This window comes from Schistocerca gregaria, chromosome 8 (assembly GCF_023897955.1).
Source record: "Schistocerca gregaria isolate iqSchGreg1 chromosome 8, iqSchGreg1.2, whole genome shotgun sequence".
Taxonomy (NCBI): domain Eukaryota; kingdom Metazoa; phylum Arthropoda; class Insecta; order Orthoptera; family Acrididae; genus Schistocerca; species Schistocerca gregaria.
The window spans coordinates 71,029,653-71,053,992 of record NC_064927.1 but is presented as its reverse complement, the minus strand read 5'-3'; positions in this window follow the sequence as shown (position 1 = coordinate 71,053,992).

Sequence of the window (24,340 nt, the reverse complement as noted above, 5' to 3'; positions counted from 1 at the left end):
TTAGGTGGACTGATAAGGTAAGGAATGAGGAGGTTCTACGCAGAATCGGAGAGGAAAGGAATATGTGGAAAACACTGATAAGGAGAAGCGACAGGATGATGGGACATCTGCTAAGACATGAGGAAATGACTTCCATGGTACTAGAGGGAACCGTAGAGGGCAAAAACTGTAGAGGAAGACAGAGTTTGGAATACGTCAAGCAAATAATTGAGGACGTAGGTTGCAAGCGCAAAAAAAAAAAAGAAGCTTGCAGAAAAAGCTGAAACATAAGTACCGCCAGTGGTACACAGAATTAACGGGCATGATTAGGAAGTGTCAATTTAGTTGTGGCAATTTTTACTGTGATTGATACATGATGCAATAACATTCGATGTCTCTTGTATCAGAATACAGGAACAGAAGTACTCTGATCCATCACTTCCCCAAGTATTACAAATCTTAGAGCAATATGATTCGGTTGCCATAGGGGCTAATAAGTTTCACCAGGCCCCGATTTGTTGCATCGAGTCGCTCCTTGTCCGCAACCGCCCCAAGCAGCCACAACAACGGTCGTGTACACAGCCGCGCAGACAGCGACGTATACATGTCAACAGACCTGTGAACCTAGTCAAAGTCATGCCCTAGATGTTCTGATCACTATAAAAAAGAGGATTGCTCATCATGTAACGCAACGTGTTATACGTGTCGAAAAATGGCCATTTGTTTGCAACGGCAAGGAAACGCCAATTTTGCCCACTCCCAGAAAAAAAAGCCTCCTGCACATGCAGTGAACGCTTTGTTTCCAAAACCTACAACAGGTTCTGACAAAAGTAAGATTAAGTTTGTGCCTCCTTCTCATCAAAGTGCTGTGCAACGACGTGCTAGAAAACTATGTCTCTCATTACGAACTAGTGGCCGTCATGTGAATTTTTAGTTAGATACGGGTGCCTAAAAACTTTGCTTGATCGTGCCACGTACGAGGACTTAGGCTCACCACGACTTTCTGAATGCACCAAGGACTTCACTGCTTACAACAGAAAGGAAATTCCAGTGCTTGGACAGTGTAGTTTCCCTGCCGATTATAAATCTCCCAGTGAGAACATTTTCCGTTTAAAAGCTGTTGTTTGTACTTCTACTTTCAGTGTCTGCTTTTGAACCAGAAGACAGTGTAGCTAGCTTAGCCAGCTGGCTTAAAGAAATTCCTGAACTATTTTCAGTGGGAATACTACGTTGAAAGACAATGCGCAGTCTAAGTTTTTCTCCACCCGCCCCATTCCAAATGATTTAAGAGACAAAGTAACCAGTGAATTGAGAGAATTCCAAGATAATGACGTAATTGCTCCCACTGAAGCTATTCAATGGGCAAGACTTCGTTTTGTTGCCTAAGCCTTCTGGTCGCATTCGCCAAGTCAATGCACAGCACTCTGAATTGCTGGAATCGTTTCTCTGGAACTACAGAAAAATTGCACAGGCCACGGAAGCACACCCGGACCTCGTGATTATGTTGGATTACATTCACACGTCTTGGCCTCACTCATTTATCCAGAACTCAGTTGTGCGCCTATATTTTGCACGTCGGCGTAACCTTTCAGTCCAACAGGGTGAGATTCTACACTCCTGGAAATTGAAATAAGAACACCGTGAATTCATTGTCCCAGGAAGGGGAAACTTTATTGACACATTCCTGGGGTCAGATACATCACATGATCACACTGACAGAACCACAGGCACATAGACACAGGCAACAGAGCATGTACAATGTCGGCACTAGTACAGTGTATATCCACCTTTCGCAGCAATGCAGGCTGCTACTCTCCCATGGAGACGATCGTAGAGATGCTGGATGTAGTCCTGTGGAACGGCTTGCCATGCCATTTCCACATGGCGCCTCAGTTGGACCAGCGTTCGTGCTGGACGTGCAGACTGCGTGAGACGACGCTTCATCCAGTCCCAAACATGCTCAATGGGGGACAGATCCGGAGATCTTGCTGGCCAGGGTAGTTGACTTACACCTTCTAGAGCACGTTGGGTGGCACGGGATACATGCAGACGTGCATTGTCCTGTTGGAACAGCAAGTTCCCTTGCCGCTCTAGGAATGGTAGAACTATGGGTTCGATGACGCTTTGGATGTACCGTGCACTATTCAGTGTCCCCTCGACGATCACCAGAGGTGTACGGCCAGTGTAGGAGATCGCTCCCCTCACCATGATGCCGGGTGTTGGCCCTGTGTGCCTCGGTCGTATTCAGTCCTGATTGTGGCGCTCACCTGCACGGCGCCAAACACGCATACGACCATCATTGGCACCAAGGCAGAAGCGACTCTCATCGCTGACGACGACACGTCTCCATTCGTCCCTCCATTCACGCCTGTCGCGACACCACTGGAGGCGGGCTGCACGATGTTGGGGCGTGAGCGAAAGACGGCCTAACCTTGTGCGGGACCGTAGCCCAGCTTCATGGAGACGGTTGCGAATGGTCCTCGCCGATACCCCAGGAGCAACAGTGTCCCTAATTTGCTGGGAAGTGGCGGTGCGGTCCCCTACGGCACTGCGTAGGATCCTACGGTCTTGGCGTGCATCCGTGCGGCGCTGCGGTCCGGTCCCAGGTCGACGGGCACGTGCACCTTCCGCCGACCACTGGCGACAACATCGATGTACTGTGGAGACCTCACGCCCCACGTGTTGAGCAATTCGGCGGTACGTCCACCCGGCCTCCCGCATGCCCACTGTACGCCCTCGCTCAAAGTCCGTCAACTGCACATACGGTTCACGTCCACGCTGTCGCGGCATGCTACCAGTGTTAAAGACTGCGATGGAGCTCCGTATGCCACGGCAAACTGGCTGACACTGACGGCGGCGGTGCACAAATGCTGCGCAGCTAGCGCCATTCGACGGCCAACACCGCGGTTCCTGGTGTGTCTGCTGTGCCGTGCGTGTGATCATTGCTTGCACAGCCCTCTCGCAGTGTCCGGAGCAAGTATGGTGGGTCTGACACACCGGTGTCAATGTGTTCTTTTTTCCATTTCCAGGAGTGTAGTTCAAAACGACTGCGGACAATCCCCTGTGTTTACTCCCAAAGCGTTGCAAAAGGATGTGTTGCGATTGCTCTATCGATGACATAGGGGAATTTTACGCATTAAACAGTTAGCTCAATGACACTGCACTCGGCAGGGCATGGACGGCCATATTGAACAGATGACATCACAGTGTCGCATTTGCGCGGAAACCAATCCGCGCCGCCACAGACATTCTCAGCTAGGCCTGAGACTCAGTCGCCATGGCAACGAGTGCACATTGACTTTACAGGATCATTTTGGAAACCTCGTTGGCTCATAGTGGTAGACTCTTTTAGCAAGTTTCAATTTGCGGTGCCTACGAACTCTATCACGTCACGTAGCACCGCTCAAGCATTGTCCTCAATATTTTGCATAGTTTTTCCAGTACTTCTGATGGAAAACGGACCACTTCACATGATTATGTAAGTGAAGTGCCATTCATCATCTAACAAGTGCTCTGTTTGACCGCCAGCCCAATGGAGAAGCAGAAGGCACTTTTAAACAATAGATGTCTAAGCTTTGCACCAGTCACATACAGGAACAGACGCTGGAACTCTTTCTCGCCGCCTATTATGCACGAGACAGGCCTTCAGCAGCGCAACTTCTGCATAGCCGCCGCCATCGGACGCTGCTACACTTGCTGCACCCACAGCAGCATACGGCGCCGCTAATGGTCCGTAAGCAACGCTTTGCGCCTCGTTATTTTGTAATTTTCACGGTTTGTCGCAACAGTGGGTGCTGGGAAAGAGGCATGATCCAGGAACGCATTGCCTCTTGTATGTATTTGATTGCAGGTGCCACTGGTTTGCAGCGCTGCCACCAGAATCGAATTCGCGCATGTCATTTTCTCTGCGATTCTGCTGCTTTTCTTCCCTCACATTTATGGCTTCTCGGTGGGACGAAGCGCCATTGAGCAAGTAGACTGTTGTGTCTGGCGCCACCGGCTCAGGTGTAGTACCGGCTGTCCCTCTTGCGGCCCCATTGCCAACATCTATGAGGAAGAGTTGGTATCCGTGGGTTATGTCAGAAGGTCTTTGCTTGCCGATGTACAGGGAGGTCCATTGATAGTGACCGGGCCAAATATCTCACGAAATAAGCATCAAACGAAAAAACTACAAACAACGAAACGTGGCTAGCTTGAAGGCGAAAACAAGATAGCGCTATGGTTTGCCCCACTACATGGCGTTGACATAGGTCAAAGGGATATCAACTGCGTTTTTAAAAAAATAGGAACCCAAATTTTTTATTACATATTCGTGTAGTACGTAAAGAAAAATGAATGTTTTAGATGGGACACTTTTTTCGCTTTGTTATAGATGGCGCTGCAATAGTCACAAACGTGTAAGTAGGTGGTATCACGTAACATTCCGCCAGTGCGGACGGTATTTGCTTCGTGATACATTACGCGTGTTAAAATGGACCGTTTACCAATTGCGGAAAAGGTCGATCGTGTTGATGTATGGCTATTGTGATCAAAATGCCCAACGAGTGTATGCTATGTATGCTGCTCGGTATCCTGGACGACATCATCCAAGTATCCGGACCGTTCGCCGGATAGTTACGTTATTTAAGGAAACAAGAAGTGTTCAGCTACATGTGAAACGTCAACCACGACCTGCAACAAATGATGATGTCCAAGTAGGTTTTTTCAGCTGGTGTCGAGGCTAATACGCACATCAGTGGCAGAGAAATTCCGCGAGAATCGTAAACCTCAACAGGCAGGTCACGGATTGAAAACAAATTTGATTAGAGGGGGGTTCACGTCTTGACTATTTATCTCACGACCTAAGTACCGTAGTTGAGTTTGAAAAAAGTCACACTTTTCGAGCTGACGCTTGAAAAACAGCACCCACATTGGCAATGTGTTCCCCTGTTGTATGACCTGAGACAATAATATCGCCAAGGTAATTTCAACGAAATGGTCCTTTTGCATTCAGCTGTTCCAAGTAACTTTGAAAACTGGCGGGTGCGGAAGCACTGCCGAAGGGCAAACACAAATACTTGAACAGTCCGAAGTGTGTATTTACAACAGACACTTTCTGTGATTCTTTATCCAACGGGATTTGCTAATAGACATCACGCAAATCTGTTTTAGAAAAGTATAACGTCCTGCACCAAGCCTGTGTCTGAGTTCTGCAGGGCGAAGAAACGTGTAAGTGTCAACTACTGTCTGAGTGTTTTGGTTTAATTTTGACTAACTTTATTGAGTGTTGTTTTCACTCAACTTTGCGAACTTAATATTAACACTTACATTGTTGTCTGGGGAATTCATGACAATAAATTCTGAATCCGAATCTCCCACGATCACAGATTCGTCATGTGAGAATTGATTTGATATGTAAATTCATCCATCTCTTACAGGTGTATCGAGTCCTATTGCAAAACTGTAATATTTAATTTCGAATGTTTCATGTCCTATCCGTGAGCTGAGTCCCAAACCAATCCCATGCAAGAGTGGAATTCATGTATGTCATCAGCCCTGAACCAAAACATTGAGGCCGATCCTGGCCTCATCTTCCATCGTCTGCAACGTCGCTCACCATGACCAGCATCGTTCGTTGGCGTTTGAAGAGAATAATTTTATGTATTGGAGCAGAAGATTGTAAAACACCTAAAGTTTTTCTCTGTTCAGCACAATTAAAGATCAATGTGTCATTATGCAAACAAATAAAGAAAACCACTGCAATTCTCAATACTGAAGGCCTCCAGCGGTTTTTTGCCTGGTTTTCCCGTTATCGATGCTCGAATGAGGAGGCAAGATATAAATCCAGGATTGCCTTTTTGTTTTCCAGTATTGAGAACTGTAGTGGACACACACACACACACACACACACACACACGATACCAAGGTTATTTGAAAGGGAGGTTGGGCCCGAAGCTTAATCGGCTGTGACTGGCTGGCGCAGTGACGTCACCGTAGGAGCAAAGCGAGGCAGCGGCTAAAGCAGCAAGTGATTCTTACTAAGTACAAGCAACTACTTACAACAGCAATAAGTTCTCAGGAAATTATTTAAAACAGTTGATTTACCTGTTTAGATGTTTGCAGTAGAAGAAGAGTGCCACTGTGTTGATTTCCGCTTCTGTGCTGCTGCAGCTTTCTGCATTTTATGCTTCGTGTTGAGGAGCCACATACCAATGAAAAGTCGTGTTCTGACATACAGTTTCATAACGTGTGACGAAAATTCCGGATATGTAGTTTAGACAGCAGTGCATATTGTTTTCACTATATTTTTTTCCTTGGAAATACTATCCAATCCATTAAATACATTAAAAATTAGTTCAAACTGACACACATTATGTAGCCACTCATCTGTTGGAACTGTAAGCCCACCACGAGATAGAAATTCAGTGCGACCATAATTTTCATTTGTTGGAGGACTTAAAATGTCAGCAGACGGCGTTCCCTGTGTCTTGTCACAGTTCTTTGCACGATATTCAATCTAGCCAGCCAGGTAACGGAATCCTTCTGCAGAGCAGTCACATCCCTCTTTGACAGCAGATTCTTCTGGTGCAGGTTGAAGAGGAAAGTTAATATCTTGTAGCTCTTCTTCACCATCTATCATTTGCAGTGCTTCGCTCATGTCAGGCAAAATTCCTGTGAACAGTCGTGACGTCAAAATGCCGTCACACTGATCTGCCTCTACTGATGTGTCACTTGACAGAGGAATGTCGTGAGCATTAGGTCCCAGCAGTAACAGCCGTAATCGATATGCTACTTCTGTTGGAGAAGGGTTCAAATGGAAATGACCAATGCCTCTGATCTGTGAGAAAATTTTTTCCAATGCATCCTGGTTCAATCTTGCAGTTAAAATATATGTTATTTGTAGTGGCTGAAGGTCTGAAAACAGACCAAATAATGACCGAACAGTTGTCATAATGCCTTTCTGGAATGGGAGCAATTGATTTGAATTACCTACGCGCATTTTTTCGGCACACGTATACAGTTCTCTCAATATTCTTTCTTGAACATCCTTATGTATCCCATAACCACATGATAACGCATTCTTATTGTACAGTCATGCTCAAAACTATATGAACGACCTGAATTTCATTACGCCTGATTCTCATGCAACCCACATAACGCAGCCGTCTAGCAGGTCCTCTAATCGCTCCTTGGTACAGTCGTTTGACTATTGAAAATGGCTCCAACAAGTCACCACTAGAAAACACTGCTCTGTGTCGCAATATCTCAAGATGTAAAGTTATACCACGATACTACAAATATCAGGGAACACCTTATCACAGATAAGACTGTCCTTAAGGCCTGTAAGCTCACATTTATTACAATAAATGACATACCTGAAAAGTTACCACTCTCATTATTACGTTAGATAGGTAATGCACGTAGTAAGTTCGTCGTATTCATGATTTCCTCTTCAAAGTAACATACCGTACTAATTATTTAACACAAAATTATACTAAAAATTTAAGTTATTCACGAGCAGCTAGTTCAGAATACTGTATGTATGAACTTCAAATGACGCGACGAACCGTCTCGTTCTGCATATGGATTCTAACTCAGGTCACGCAGACTAAGCAAAGATTTCGTGACTGACGGAAACTAACAGTCATTACTGATTAGGCATACAGAGAGTGATACAGCTCGATTTTACACAGTATCAGTTAGCAAATACCAACTTTAAATTACATAACGCAAACATTTTTAACGGACGCTAATTGGTACCCAACACCTATTGTCCCTGTTAACGAACTACGAGAGATGTTAAATATTGCTTCTTAACAAGTAACATATTTGAAATACCGAGAGGTAAAGCTTTCTGTTGGACAGGGATTCGAACCCAGAACCTAATAAGATAGATATCTAAGCACAATCAACTGTGACATATCGGAATTTCTCGGCAGTGGCTAGATGTTTTAACTGAAATGACGAGACGAAACATTAATTTTTTCCTTCCAGGACTGCAACCCGGCATGTATCGCTGTTGTATTCTAGAGAAAACGAACGTTAAATATGGGTTTGTTACACCAGCAGCGACATGTGAGCATGTTTGAACTAGAAATAATATGAAGAAGAGAGCAGTGCTGTCTGGGAATAGAGCTCCACGCATATCGTTGTTGACTACACACAAGGAGACGTCAGATACAGAATTTTTCTCCACCAGCAGCTCGGAATAACATCTTGAACCTACAGTGATCTCGCAAATAGTTCTGTGTCTCACTGGGAGTAAAAAACGTCAAATATCGTTAATGTTGACAACGAATTTAAAAAATCAAAATTATTATCCACCAGCAGATACGTGTTATCATGCTAGAGCTTGAAAATACATAATGAAATCTTTAGTGCCGGGCCAGGATTCGAACCCATTCACGCGCAATATGTGGAGATGTTGAGGAATCTGGAGTTTTGAACGAACAACAAACTGTAGTCGAGCTGTATTGTCACGAAGGGATCAAATTCCGCGTTAAAGGCGGTCTGAGTTGCATTCCCAATTCAGAACCAATTTTATCGACATACAGAAGCTCAAATAGAAAATGGAATAAGCATCCTGTGACCCTACATAGCGTTTATTTCGTTACTAGAAATAAAGAACTAGTATAATAAAGGTTATTGGTGACAGAGTTTCTAAATGTCGCCAATGCTGACTTTATTGTGGTTGAACCTAACGTAGACTTGGTAGAGAAAGAAGTATCAAGATTATTGTGAATTTCAGACCACAATGCCATTATACCTTCTCCACTTGGCGTAGCCAGAACAGAATAGAATCTGTCTCTCCCTATAAAAAATCATCGGCGGAAATTCGAACTGAGCCCAGACCATAAGTATATGAACCTATTATCAAACCAAAAGACCACTAAGCCTCTGCTCGTTAAGCCCTTTGGGCCACACTGGATCAGAATTCTGACACTCAGGCTCCCTGTACTGGGTTGCAGCATGTTTAGTACATTCATTTACTTGTTTCACCGAATCGCCAACAGTGTAGGTTGCAGAAATTAAAATAAAAAGTGTTCTTTTCCACTTGAGCTATCGGTTTGTTGGAAACGTTAATAGTCAGCCAGACAGTAGACGCATCTCAAAACTTTTGTATTATGTATGGGTAGAGCGCATCATGCCAAAATACGTCGGAGAAGTATTTTCTACATTAGCTGTCGCCTGGTAGTGGCATTTTTTCTTCATCAAACCTTGTTTGACAGCTTTAACTCAGAACAAGTTTTCTACATGCATGTAATCAATAAATTGCATGTGCATTTTCAGACTGTTATAGATGACATCAGAGAATTCGCATATATCGTTGATGATTAATTTCTCTCTCATTTTTACTATTGTTTTAACAACATTAAAGGAAATCTTACGTAAATTGTGAACTGTATTATAAAAAATGTAATAAAACTACCCATGATAACTTTTCGACGAAAGTCTGTTTTAATAAAACTGAGTATCTGTACAGAAGCGTGCCTCTATCGTCACGAATTGGTAAAATAGTACTCACTTAGATTTTGAATGGGTCTGTGTTTAATTGGTATGTTGTGTCATACTTAAGAGGTATGCAAATGTGGCATTTCATAAATAAAGTTATGTGTTCCTAGAAACCCAAAATTTGCTTGTCAGCGGCGGAAAGAGGCGTTACTTGTTGTGCAGCATTGTAAGTATTTCACCATTGCACTATGAGCCGAAAGTATTTTCTTGCGATTTCCTTATCGATGTTTGATTTGACTGTTTGTAGCTCTTTCACAGAAAGGATAAAAACGCTACACTCAGAGAGACTGTAACTGCGAACTATACCAGACGCCTTTTCACAGGTCAGCACGTTACCACAGAGCTGGCGAAGAAGTACGTCATCTACAATAGATTTATTAACAATTTTCCCACTTGGAAGCTTTAGTCCGTCATCCAGAAAGTGGTTCCTCATTAATTTAAACAAATGCGGAACATCTGTAAACACCCAGATTCGTTTATTTTCATACTGCGGATTGGAAAAGCAGGAATTTGTTTCTGTCACATTAAAATCTTTCCACACAGATAGATTTTTTTGTTCCAAGGTCGCACACTACCGCAACAACATCATAACGAACATCTTGTACAGAGCAGATAATACTGTTTAATCGATCAGCTGTTATTTGTGTGTCAAAACCATAGAAATGGGTTGCTTCCATCCAGGGAACAAATCACGTACCATAACAAATAGCACGTTACTGTGTGGCCCTACAACACGATCTTCAACACGTCGAATGATAGCACACACACGTTGTGTTTTTGTCACTGCAGATGAGTGGGCTTTCATTAGTTGCAAAACATCTGTCAGCACACCAGGGAAGCATCTGAAAGAGCATGTCCATCTCTTTAGTGTTGACAGTCCTGGAAATGGGAAACCTACCTGATTTCTTAAAAACAAATAACATTTCCTAGACACAGCACGAAGTGTAACCGCTTTGCAAATATTTTCCCTTTGCCATTTTGCTCTTTTCTTTCCACTCAACTCATGCGGTAGCGTTCTCGCTTCCCACGCCCGGGTTCCCGGGTTCGATTCCCGGCGGGGTCAGGGATTTTCTCTGCCTCGTGATGACTGGGTGTTGTGTGATGTCCTTAGGTTAGTTAGGTTTAAGTAGTTCTAAGTTCTAGGTGACTGATGACCATAGCTGTTAAGTCAGATAGTGCTCAGAGCCATTTGAACCAATTTGTTTACACTCAACACGCAGTTTATCTGTGTTTTTGAAAACAATTTGCCTAATATTTGAGTCACTTTCTCCTGCCCTTGCTTCTTTTGACACTTTTCTTGATATTTTATTTTCTCACCAGAAGCTTTCACTTTGAGTTTCAAACGCTTCTCACTACACCTGAGATTTGCACACATATTTGTCAGTCTGCGGTTCCTATATTCTAATTCTTCTATTCGTTTACAGAGTTCGCGGATCTGTTTACTATCAGTGTCACTGTCATCTGTCGCTGTTGACTGGTCTATTTTTCTTTTTTTTCGGAGACACACTAGCCAGGTGCTAAATTTCATTTTTCATTGTCTTTCTTGCCTGCAACCAGTCTGCCTTTTCGGAGAAACGGTGTCATCAGGGCCTGAATTTCCAATAACACTGAGAACACTTCATGGTATATTCACACTCGGCACTGCGTCTGGTTTAAGTGTTCTCTTCGGCGGTAAATTGAGACGTTCTGCTCGCAAGTCACGTAGATAATCATCGGATGTGAAATGCAACGAACAAACAGTTGACGTCGCAACATTGAAGCGATCTTTTCGGTGGCACTTCATAATCCAGGCCTTCTGCACTTTAACGAGCCGACCGAAGTGGCCGTGCGGTTCTAGGCGCTACAGTCTGGAACCGAGCGACCGCTACGGTCGCAGGTTCGAATCCTGCCTTGGGCATGGATGTGTGTGATGTCCTTAGGTTAGTTAGGTTTAATTAGTTCTAAGTTCTAGGCGACTGATGACCTGAGAGGTTAAGTCGTCTAGTGCTCAGAGCCATTTTAACCATTTTCTTTTTTTTTGCACTTTAATGTGTTTTGGGAACGAATGATAAATTATATCCGTGCCTTTTGTCTTTCGGCTGTACGACAGACACCCTGTTACAGCACACCCAGGCATTTTAACGCAACACTTTTAAGCACGGTAACAACATTACAAAGTAAAGCAAAACAACAACACCGGTAAAGCAGCTCATTTGGCCCCTCGACACAACGTGCTCCTATGCTGACATCATGCGCAGAACGACGAAATATTCGCCGATCTGCGCAAGCCACCATTCACAAAACAAATATTGAAAAGTGTTGTCAAATTTGTCAATGAACAACTGTGGGTAGGAGTTCATAATCGACCTTCAGTACTCTTATTTACCTCTAGTGAGACATGTGTAGTGTAATAAATAGGTAATGTACGGAATCGACTGTGAGAAAGCTTAGTGGCAAAGACGTTGTCTGAGAGAGACTATGATAATTATATCGTTGACTCGGAATATTGCTTTCTCTGTGGTTTACTCGTAACTAAGGGTAACTAGAGTTTTCTGTTCGCTTCTTTTGATGTTATATGTAAAATAGTACAAGAGACACAATAAACCGTTATTATATAATGAGAACAAAGGTGAGCGTCACGACCTTTATTAGTATTTTTGGAAGTATTGAAATAGCAGAAGTGCTTCATATTGAATGCGACGTGTACGGGAAGAGACGTGGACAACAGCACTCGAACCTGCAATCTCATGTATGAATAGTTGCTAAAAATATCCAGCCGTCTCTCCCAAGACTCTTCACATGCGCAACAAACAGTTATTCTCTTAACAGCACTATCAGAGACAATTTTATCACGTTGTTACGACCTTTTACTGCGAGCATAATACATCTTCAATAGACAAACACACAAAAGAATCTACCACACCATTCCTTTTGAAAATAGTTCAGGAAATTCTTCAAGGAAGCTACCTACACTCTTTTGGGGTACAACTGTAGGGGCCGACAGTACATTGTCGTGGATGCTACGGCCAAAGAAATCTAAAGGATCTAAACCGAAAATGTTCTCACTGTTTCGTGACAACTACACTGTCCAAACACTGGAATTTTCTGAACATTGTAAGTACTGTGGTGCTTGCTACGTTTAGAAGGGTGTGGTGAGGCTAACTCTTCGTGCGTGGCACGATTAAACAAAGTGACTGAGGTACCAGTATCTTACTTAAAGTTCACACAACGGCCAGCAATTTGTAATGAGAGAAATAGTTTGTTATAACTCCGTTGCACAGCACTAGGCACAACCTTCATCTTAATTTTGTCAGAAGCTGTTGTAGGTTTGGAAAATGCAACGTTATCTGCATGTGCAGGAGCCTTATTTTCTGGGATCACGTAATATTGGAGTTTTTGTGCCGTTGCAAACAAAATGCTTGGTCATGACCTTTTTTTCCCACACGTATAACATATTGCATTACATGATGGGCAGCCCTCTCTATATGTCTAGGGCATAACTTGACTAAGTTCACAGGTGTATTTACTTGTCCACATCGCTGTCCACGTGGCTGTGTATACGATCGTTGTCGTCGCTGCTTGGAGAGGTTGCAAACAAGGAGCGTCTCGATGCAACAAATCAGCCGCTACGGAACACGAATCATATTGTTCTAAGATTTGCAATATTTGGGGAAGTGATGGATCAGAGTACTTTAATATCTGCTCCTGTATTCTGCTATCTGGGACACTGAATGTTATTGTATCATGCATTATTCACTGCAAAAGTTGCCACTAAAAGTTTCCACAAATCCCTTAAATTTACGCTTCCTAGATGCACACATTAATTCTATGCTCCACTGACGGTATGTATATGTCAGCTTTTTCTGCAGGTCAAAGAACTCATATCTAGCTGCAGCTATGTAGTGTGCTGGCATAAGCTGGCACAGACACACTGTCCAGCATAGAGATCACAAGAAGATTGATCGAGGCCAATGACCGAGTAGCTGGAAACGCGCCGCCAATGCGCTCTCGGCCAGCAGTATTTAGGATCGCCCCCGTGGGCTAGAGGCCAGTTAGTTACAGTTACTTACAGTCTACTACGCCGTGTGAGTTCCAGTGTGTCACCAAGTCAGTGCTACAGTCACAGCCTGTATCTTTGAATCAGGCAGCACATAGCAACCAGTATAGCGTACACAGCAGACTTTGTACTTCATCTGCAGTGAGGCTAAAGTGGACTAGGATACAGAGCGTGGAAAACCACATGGAAGCTTAAGTTAAGTATGTCTTCGTTTATGTAGATATAGAACCCAGTTAATAAGTGTGTGCAGTTTGTGTTATATAAGGGGCTTTAAAAATGCTATGAGCTCGAGGCATTATTAAACAAACTAGTACTTCTTTGTCAGAAGTATTGACCCTGGCTGTTGAGACGTTTCTCCCACTGTGACACAAGTTCGTGAATGACTGTTTCATAAAATTCCTGGGGCTGCGATGTTCACCAGTTCCGCATGTACAGCTAGATGCCATTGTCCAAGGTGAATCGTTAGTCCCTCAGAGCCTTTTTAAGGGCACCAAAAATGGGACAATCAAAGGGACAATTGTGAATGCTCAGCGTTACTCGCAAACCGTGACCGCACTTCGCCAAGCGATCAAATCAAAACGACCAGGCAATCTCACCTGTGGGGTAATTCTGCTCCATGACAATGCAAAGCCTCATACGGCCAACACATCTCGGCGCCCCTGCAGAAATTCAAATGTCAGGTTCTGGGTTATCCTCCATACAGTCCAGACCTCTCTCCCTGTGATTACGCCATTTTTGTTCCCTTTGAAAAGGCTCTGAGGGGCAAACGATTCAGCTTGGACGTTCGGAACTGGTTAACGTCACAGCCTGGGGAATTTTATCAGACAGCCATTCACCGCCTTGTGTCACAGTGGGACAAATGTCTCAACAGCCAGAGTTAATACTTCTAGCATATAACGTCAGTAGGGGAACAACAAGGACGCCAGCCCACGTTCTATTTTTGTTGCCAGATGTATCCAAGATGGCATCGTGTACACTTGGCAACAGCGCATGACGTCAATCAAGAGGGCAGATTTTGGCGGGAAGTTTGATTTTTGGTGGGAAAGTGCCACGCCCCTCTCCCCCAGAAAAATGGCGCGAAAATCAAATTCCAGCAGGATAATGCACCACACCCCTCTTATCTCTACTAATCAAAGGAAATGATGGGAAAAAAGGACTTGTCTTTATTATTTAACCAATTTCATGCTGGTATGTTCTTCACTGGGTGTGGACTCCAACAGGCTTAGTTCATATCGTCGCCACCAGAGGATGCCCCTGTGATGTCAGATCATGACGCAAGTACCGTCATTCAAGATGGCTGCACCCGGTGTATCCACCACAAGCTCCAGAGCCCAACTGGCTTAGTTCATATCGGTGTCCACCAGATACCGCTACCGTGAAGTCGCGTGATGACCCAAGGTCGTCTGCTCCCTCATGTGCACGCGTTATTACTGGACACAAGCCGTGTCAGCACTCCGCAAGCTACCACTTACATCACAGCCTCAAGCCCACACCTTTATACTCGCGCTGGACATTAACTTCTGTAAATATGCTACCTAAAGTAATAGTGTTCTGTAAATATGCTAACTAAAGTGGCACCCACATCGCGCATCAAGTCTTACCTAAGTACTTAATTCCATTTCAATTTTAATCACATTCAGTAAGTAAAGTTACAAGCTCAATATTCAACATTCAACTACCTGGTTTCAATTACTTTTCAAGGACCAGACCGCCACCTCTTTCTAGGAACTGGCGTCGAATTTGAATTCTGGCACTAAAGAAAGGTCACATGGGTTTTTCCCACCAACCTAAGAAACTGCTGCAAACAAAGCTCACCACCACTAACTTAAGCCTCCAGGGCGCAACCTCTTCTTAGGGGTTTCTTGTAAAAGGACTAAGCCTGCACTAGGCTGATGCAGAAAAGGAGGCGTGTACTTTATTTATTTGGGAGCATTTTATTTAGGGATGGAGTATATGTATCACAGAACACACGCTCTGACATGCCCCACAGCATACAGACCTGCAAACTACTCCTACATAACTCTTGTGTAACGCTCTACACACACTCTTTCTAATTGTAAACCGCCAGAAATAACGTATTTCACAGCCTACAGACTCTCCTTGCTAATCGTCGACTGTCGAAATCATACACCAGTCTTTATTTAAACAACCGGTAAGTGTGTTCGCCACTGAGTCCATAGACCAACTGACTTAGCTCATATCGATGTCAATAGATGACGCTGTAGTGACGTCAGGTGATGACGCAAGTACCATAATCTAAAATGGCTCCATGTAGTGGTTTCACCACTAGCTCCAGACCCCAACTGTCTCAGTACATTTCGTCGCCGCCAGAGGACGCCACCGTGACACCAGCAGATGACACAAGTACAGTTATCCATGTTGTGTTCCCCCCGAGGTCTAATACTCAGTACCACCAGCAGAGGACGCTGCCGTCCGTTCCCTGACGTAAACCTAGATGGTGAGGGAAAATGGTGTCTGCTCTGGGCTGCTGGGGAGAGTAGGGATTGAGTGCACTATATTTATTTTGGAACAACTTATTTAACGATAGAGTATATCTATCACACTGATACAAAAGATCCACCCTGATGTGTCTGGGGCCATTTTGCACAGGCCACAGACACGCTACCAACTCCTAATTTCAGTACACAATAGGAAACTACTCCTAAATAGTTCTTCACACTGGTGTGTAGACACGCTCAGTACTCGTAAACGGTCCAAATAGCGCATAGCACGGCCTACAGAGCAGCTCGCGAAATAATGAAATCAATGCATGCAAGCAAAGTCCACTGCTCCCGGGCCCAGAGGAGTACACAGGAGGTGGCGATAAGTGAGGCATCAGTCAGGTGTCAAACCGCGCACGGGCACCTGCCCAGCTTCCACTAGCATGAGGTGGTGGATCCCACATTACTACGTAATACCTGAGAAATTCCTATCCGCCAGACACTGATGATGACGCGCTCACACGTATGGTCGACGCGGCCGTCAGCTGTTAAACCACTCACAGACGTCCATTTAGGGCCGCGCGCACCACATCCCCTGCGGAATGAGGCAGCCTCAGCTCGGGTGCTGCACGCTCCTTCACAGTCCCCGAGCCGGCATCATCAAACACTGGTGAAAGTTTCATGCCTCTATACAGTCACGGTCATAGCATTCCAAAGCGCGTTCACGGCAGTCTCCGTGTCTACTCCAGGCGCCACTTGTCTATACCATTGAAGACATAGAGCACAGTGTGTGCTGACAAATGCGTTCAGCCGCACGTACCTGCCCCAGCGTGACTGACACATCGCCATCTAAAACATTCTCAATGTTATTCTTACGTTACCTGGCTTTGTGAAAAAAATATCAACCAAGTCCAGCTCTCTGTAATTGTATAGTGCCCCAGAAATAGTTAACACTCTCTTTCTGGTTGTCTCAGCTTGTATCCACCAAAATTCCTACCCTAAGAGAACCTATTTACGAAAATGTCGCTGAATCCAGTCTCCCTCCCGGAAATAACGTGATAGGCTTCCTCCTCTCAACATACACAAATGTTCTCACCGCTCCTATATCCCACCACAATCGATCAAGCATTCTCATTGGCTGTTATCGAATTTACCAGTCGAATTACTAACGCCGTCGGTATCGGAGCACCATCCACCTTTTCTTTCTGGAGCTCTCTGGGGTTATTTTGCAAAGATTGCTAAATTGCTCCGACAGTTCCCTCAATCTATAAGCCCCCAACCTGTTCTTTCTTTCTGCAGACGCTACTCTCAGCAGTAATAAACTGTTTTACACTGATCACCGTTTTGCACTGACAACTAAACATCACAAATTTGTCTACAGGTCATGAAATACACACGAGACTCGCAAGAATATTGCAGCGTCAAACCGATCTCCAACCAGGAAATATATCATCGAGTACCGTCTCGATCTAGTAAACATACAATTCATATCCCCTTCATACCAAATCATCCCCTTTTCATCCGCGAACCGAAGTCACTCTCAGAACTGATGTGCAAAGGCAGGCTCGTTTCCCCTCGGTAAAAAGCGTTACTGTTTCCGCTTCCTTGCTCGCATTTCTACAGACTGTAAATTATTTCTACACAAACACCAAACTTAAGCGAGGTGCAGTGTGTTGTAAGCCATTTAATAACTAGGAACAAATAGAGTAAACTGATATTTGCACTATCGAATGCCGAAGTCGGTGATGAAACAGATTTCAGATGATCAGTATTGTTTACAAACCAACTAGGGTATTTCCCACGTGTAGAGAACAGGCAAACATGTGTCCAACACACCACAATCGATCTTCCCTGAACTAAATAAAATCACCAAATGTGCAGAAGCAGTCGACCGAACATTTTACATTTCGGAAGTGCTACCCTATCCCGCGCCTCACAGTACCGCTATCACGCCCGGATACTACGGTATACTAGCCCATGCAGCTATTGCGCTGTACTATCCACTGAAGCCATGGCCGGGTACAGTTCTATACTCTACTGTACAAATACTGCGCTGTACCACCTCATCCGAAACCGAATTCAGGCACAGCTACATTCTCTACTGCACGGATAATCCGCTGCACTGTGGCGTGCAAAAACGAGTTCATGTATTCGCGGGGGGCAGCCGCCTTCCCTCCCACGGACACCTTGCGCACAAAACAGCGCAATTTGCCTAGGGCCTATGCAGTGTGTATGAACGGAAATCACATGACCGGAAGTGCCGCTATCATGGATATTTGGAGTATAAAAGGATGCATGACAGCCGCAACCGATAAGTCTTCTGTGGTAGTTGAAAGTGTCAACATTCATTCCTCCAAAGTCCTTAACATGCTTCAGCTATTAGGGAGGAGGACGAGACCAACAGACGAACGCTTTGGTTTATGGTTACTAACGGAGAACTTAGACAATCTTGTTTCTGACATTGGCAACATAATTTACATCGACAATGGTACGCTCCATAGCAAGAAGAATTGAAATGTGCTTACTCCTATTACAGGACCGTTTTGCGATAACATTATGGTAGTTAAAATCTGTGATCAAGGTGGCTGTCGGGAGTGGTTAGAGAAGGGACGATCTCTAATGTTAATGATGAAGATATGTAGCTCAACTAACTATTATCTCCGTAGTAAATTCTCCAAGTTCGTCACTGCGAGAGATGGCGTCGGATAAAATCGGCAAGGAGGCACTGGAAACCATTTCGAAGAAATATAAAAATCCTGTGGCTATACCATATAAAGTGGAATTATCCGACGTTAAATTGGATGTGCTAATGGAAGAGTTGCCTGGAATATTGCAACAGATACTTGTAGACGATTATTACCTTTTGGATTTAGACATAACGCAAGACTTTCCCGGAATTTTTAATAAAGTGGAGATGTGCGACTTCCTAATATCGACCAGCGACTTCTGCATGGAAGGAGACCATCAGGGAAGCAGCAATGTGATTGTGGACAAAGATCAGACAGCTGGAATAGACTGTTTAGCGTGGATGAGCTCCAGTTGTAGGGTAAAGGTATATAACAAATTATATGTCAAATATCAAGTCCAGGAGTAAACAAAGTTATCGGTTATAGAATTTATAAAGTGTCCAGACACGCGTCTACGGGAAACTTTTACGACTTCTTTAGCTAAGGAGCATGGTATTACCAGGCTGGAGGCTACTATAAACAGGTAGAGAAAGGATCCTGTGTTCGACCCAGTGCAAAGCTGTTTATGTGTATTAGACACTAACAAGCTGTATTTACAATGTACTCCACTCTACTCTATGCCAATTGCGTCTATGTGGTGTCGGCTAACTAATAATTTAAAGAACAGCTGTTGTGTGGTGTTTAACAACATTCTGCAATTTGTCTACTGGGGTAATAAGAACACCCGAAAATTGACTGGTGTGCAGGTAAGTCTGCCGGACTCTTAATACCGAGGAAGCTTATAAGTTATGCTCTGTCTGCAAGCAGTTTTATTTATCTACCTGTGAACTACGCAGAGGTTCTTAACAGACTCCAACAAAGACAATATTAGTATTACAAAGAAGTGTTATGTTAAAGCAGGAGAAACTTATTTTTCTCAGTCTAGAACTCAGTTCTCCATAATACCGTCCGATATAGATGTCGCCGAATTGGGACTGGTTCCTACAAGTAAGGTTATACCCCTAGTCTTAAGAAAAAGAGTAAATGTAACACACAGACTTAAACCATTCCCCAGTAAAGGAATTACTCCTTTAAGTGTGGTTAATGTTTTATGTGAACGAAAAAGGAAAGTGGAAATGGAAGACATCGAACTAAAGAGAAGAAAACTGGAGTACACAGAGAAGACAGTTGCCATAAAGGAAGAACATCAGCTGCAAATGGAAAAGGAGGAGGCTATTGCAGATGTGCAGGTCGGGTTTACGTGCGGATTTAAACACAATGTAGGGAAAAATCTTTCTACGAAGAGGGAATACAAGGTGTTGGCGTTTACAGCCATGGAAACTGGTCACGTGTTGGAGTACTGGCCGAAATCAACGGAACTGAGAACTTTTATTATATTAAGGGATACACGAAGAATGTGTTTATTAAGCTCTGTTCCCATTTGGATCGGCTTAAGAAGGAGTGTGGCGAGTTGGATGTTGTCTACCTAGTAACAGAACGGCCATTTGCCGAGTTTAAAACTGATGGAATAAGTGCATTTAATGGACACTCATTTGCAAAAGTTCCACGCAGAGATCCCGCAAGAATGTGGAGCAGAAGAGTTGCCGACATACACACAGGAAGACGTGGAACGCTTTAACTGTAGAGTCATGGAGGAATGGAGGAGATACGAGGAAAAATTGAAATCCCCGAATGCTCTCGCCTAGAAGAGCTGCAGGAAGGAACAGAGCTAATAGTTAAAGCCATAAAATATGTATTTTACAGGAAGAAAGTTAGATATGTATTAGAATTTGAGAATATACCTTTTCTGTATTTGTCAAATTACTGGGATGTGCCTGTATTTCGGATGGGAAAGTGAGCGGTTGGATGACCTTGAAAAGTAGTTGAAACTAGGTAGTTGAAAGCGTAGCGAATCACTTTTCGTACCTATATGAATCACCTTCGGACTATAGTTTGCTTATGTTGTAAGTGTCTTTTATTTAAAATCAGCAGATGTGTGGTGTGTTATGATCCGCCGTAGCGGATACACAGAACCCAGTAGCAGCAGCAGTTTGAGGTGAACATTGGCAGACGGACTGTGTATACCGCAAGGAATGCTTGGCTGGCTGCACGTTGCGCTATTCTAGGGAATATTCTGAAATATCTTTCTCCGACCTAGACCGTAGCGCATCTGTGCGTCATTGCGCCGCTATCGGTGCCTAGTTGACTTCTAAATGATATGAGCTTTTATAGTTCGTAATTTTTCTCTGGTAGGGGTTGGAGAATAACGATGATAGCATGTTGGGCTGACTCATTTGAATGGGTGCGGATCTGTGGTACTTGTATGTAGTTTGAGGACGTAACACATTGCACGCATTCCCGCCGAATGGTCAAAAGACGGTCCTGTTGCACTAACTAAGGTCGTTCTGTTTCTACATGGGTTGCAGGAGGTGGTGGATATGTCTTTCTCCGACTTCTGCTCAGTTCGGACTTAAATTGGAACGATCACATGCGGAAAGCTGTAGAAATGAGAGCAGGTGCAAGATGCTTAGGGGGGGGGGGGGGTGACTAAAACGACGTTGGAATTTTACTGTAGCAGCTAGGTTGGGGAAAGGTGACTCGTTTCGAGATATGACAGTGCCAGAAATATCATTCACTAGTGGTTGTAATAATTAAAGGAATTGTGAATAGGATCGAACGCGGGTACGTGCTTGAATGGAAAGTCCCGATCCCAAATGACTGACATTATTTCTAGCGGACAGCGTGACACTAGAGATCGGTGAAACTAGTGTACGTTTTCTTACGATCTCAATCAGCACATCATCTACTACCACTCCTGTTTGTGTTCCTTCTCAGTCAGCCATCGTCTATAATTTAGTAGATATATCACTGAACGTCTGATATGGTCTCGAGATAGAATGCGCTAGAAATACTATAGAATTATTTAGCTTGGGTTGTGTGACGAAGTCGCAAATACCGCTTACATACGACGTTCCTTAGCAGATTGACTTTCAAATGAGGTAATTTTATCACCAGGTTGCATTCTGGGCTTACACATTCCTACAGTCACTGTCACGGTATTTGTCTGAAAAAAAAAAACTACCTAATTCAGAGGGAATGTCGTACCACAATTTGTAAAACGCCTATGGCTTTTAACATGGATACTTCTGTGCACCTGTAGAGCCAGCAGTGCTTGTGGGAGTAGCATGCAGTAGTTATTAGGATCGGTTTTTTTCTTTAACATCTGGTCGATTACGTCTCTGTTTCTATGAGAGGGTGGTAGGACTAGCAAGGAGAACACATGGGGCATACACATGCATAATTGATTTTGGGTCAGTATTATTTCGTATCGTAGGCAAAGATTTATTGACGAAATATTATAATTAGTAGTAGCGGTGGGTGCGTGATATGTACGTATTTGAGCATCAGGTTTATAAACTATGTGTTTGTGGAAAAGAGATGATTATGCCTTGTTGTAGGGAAGGTATGGATTTGACTTGGAGTACTGTGATAACAAAGGGGAGAGTATGTTAAGTCGTAAGGCGGGAACAGATATTTCCATTTCCAGAGCCACCGCCTTCGGTAGGGCGTATTTCCGATACTTGGCTTATTGTCGAATGATGTTCAGTTGAGACCATGATCGTAAGATGGGCAGCTTTCGTGATTAAGTGGAAATTTGAGAAGATTGTGTATGGAGGTGCGTTTGCACTGGACTGTTATTCGCTTCCATGTAAATTTTTCGGTTGACTGCTTCTGCATACTTCGGACCTTTATTTAGCTGATAGAAGATCGATTGTGGTGTGTGAATCTGGCATGTTGAAGACACGTTTGCTTGTTCTCTAGACATGGGAAAGACCTTAGTTGGCTTGTAAATTATGGGGATTATTTGGAATTTGTTAGATCAGCGAGATCGGTATTCGTGGGTGGAAATATCATTTTTCATGTGTTTTTTCTAGTTACTTATTGGTATAGAGCACTCTCGATCTAACTAAAGTTTTGAGTTTGTAGAGAAATAATTTCCAGTCGGTATGTTCGGAATTATGTTGCGCGAGCTATCGGGCGTCTACAGCCGTGTTCTTGATATCGAGAAGTACCGCGAAAATAGGTGTGATATTGTAATCCAAGAGTCCGGAGTTGTGAGTAGAAAAGCACGCAAGCAGGCAGGTCCGGACTAGAAACAGTAGCGCGTTTGTACCAAGGGGAAAAGAGCCTGTCTTTGCACGTAAGTTCTAGGAGTGACTTCGATTAAGTGAGGGATTTCTGATAACCTGTGGATAACATTGGGATGTTTAGTTGTGGGTGGAAAACGATGATCAGTGTAAAATAGTTTATTACCGCTAAGTTTCACGTCTGTAGAAAGAAAGAACAGATTGACAGTGCTTCCCTAGGAATGGAGAGCATTGTGGCAGATTGTAGGTATAGGATAATTTTTTTGGCTGAGGTAGAGATATAAATGATAAGTGCACCGTTTATGTCAAATGTTTATATATTGTATTGTAAAGTCAGTGTGTATATATTACATTGTAAAGTTAGTATGGCTTATGTTATAGAATGACTAAGGAGGATAACTGTGTGTCCCATCGTGAGGGTTATATTGATTAACGGAACTGTCGGTACAATTTATCAATCTGTGCAAAATAACCACAGAAAGCCCCAGAAAGAAAAGGTGGATGGTGCTTCGATACCGACGGCGTTAGTAATTCGACTGGTAAATTTGATAAGAGCCAATGAGAATGCTCAATTGATTGTGGTGGGATATAGGAGCGGTGAGAACATTTGTATATGTTGAGAGCAAGAAGCCTATACGTTATATCCGGGAGGAAGACTGGATTGGGTGATATTTTCGTAAACAGGTTCTGTTAGAGTAGAAATTTTGGCCGATAGTGTTAACTATTTCTGGGGCACTATAAAATTAAGCAGAGCTGGACTTGGCTGATATTTTTTCCCCCAGACCCATGTGAGGTAAGAATAACATTAAGAATGTTAGAGGGCGATGTGCCAGTCACGCTGGGGCATATACTCGCGGCTGAACGCGTGTGTCAAAGAGCTCTGTGCTATTCTGCCTTCAATGGTAAAAATAAGTGGCGCCTGGAGATGCCTCGAATATGAGACTGGCGTGAGCGCACTTTGGAATGCTATGACGTATGTATAATGGTGACTCTATAGAGGAATGGAACTTTCACCGGTGTTTGACGACGCTGGCTCGGGGACTGTGATGGAACGTGTGGGACCCAAGCTGCGGGTGCCTCACTTCGCGGGGGTTGTGGTGCACGCGGCCCTAAATGGACGTCTATGAGTGCTTTGACAGTTGACAGAAGTGTCAACCGTACATGTTATCGCATCATCATCGGTGTCTAGGGGATAGGAATTTTTCATGTGTTACTTATGAATGGGGGTGCCGCCACCTCTTGCTTGCGGAAACCTAGCAGGGACCTGAGGGCATTTTGACATCTGACAGATGAAGCACTTACCGCTACCTCGTGTGTACTCTACTGGACAGGGCGCGGTGGATTGTGCTTACATGGGTTGATTGCATTATTTAGTGAGCGGCTCTGTAGGCCCTGCTTTACACTATTTGGACAGAGTACGAGTACTGAGCGTGTCTACAAATCAGTGTGAAGAATTATTTAGGAGCTATTTGCTATTGTGTACTGAAAGTAGAATGCGGTTGCGTGTCTGTGGGCTGTGCAACATGTCCCCAGGCGCATCAGGGTGGATGTTTTGTATCAGTGTGATAGATATACTCT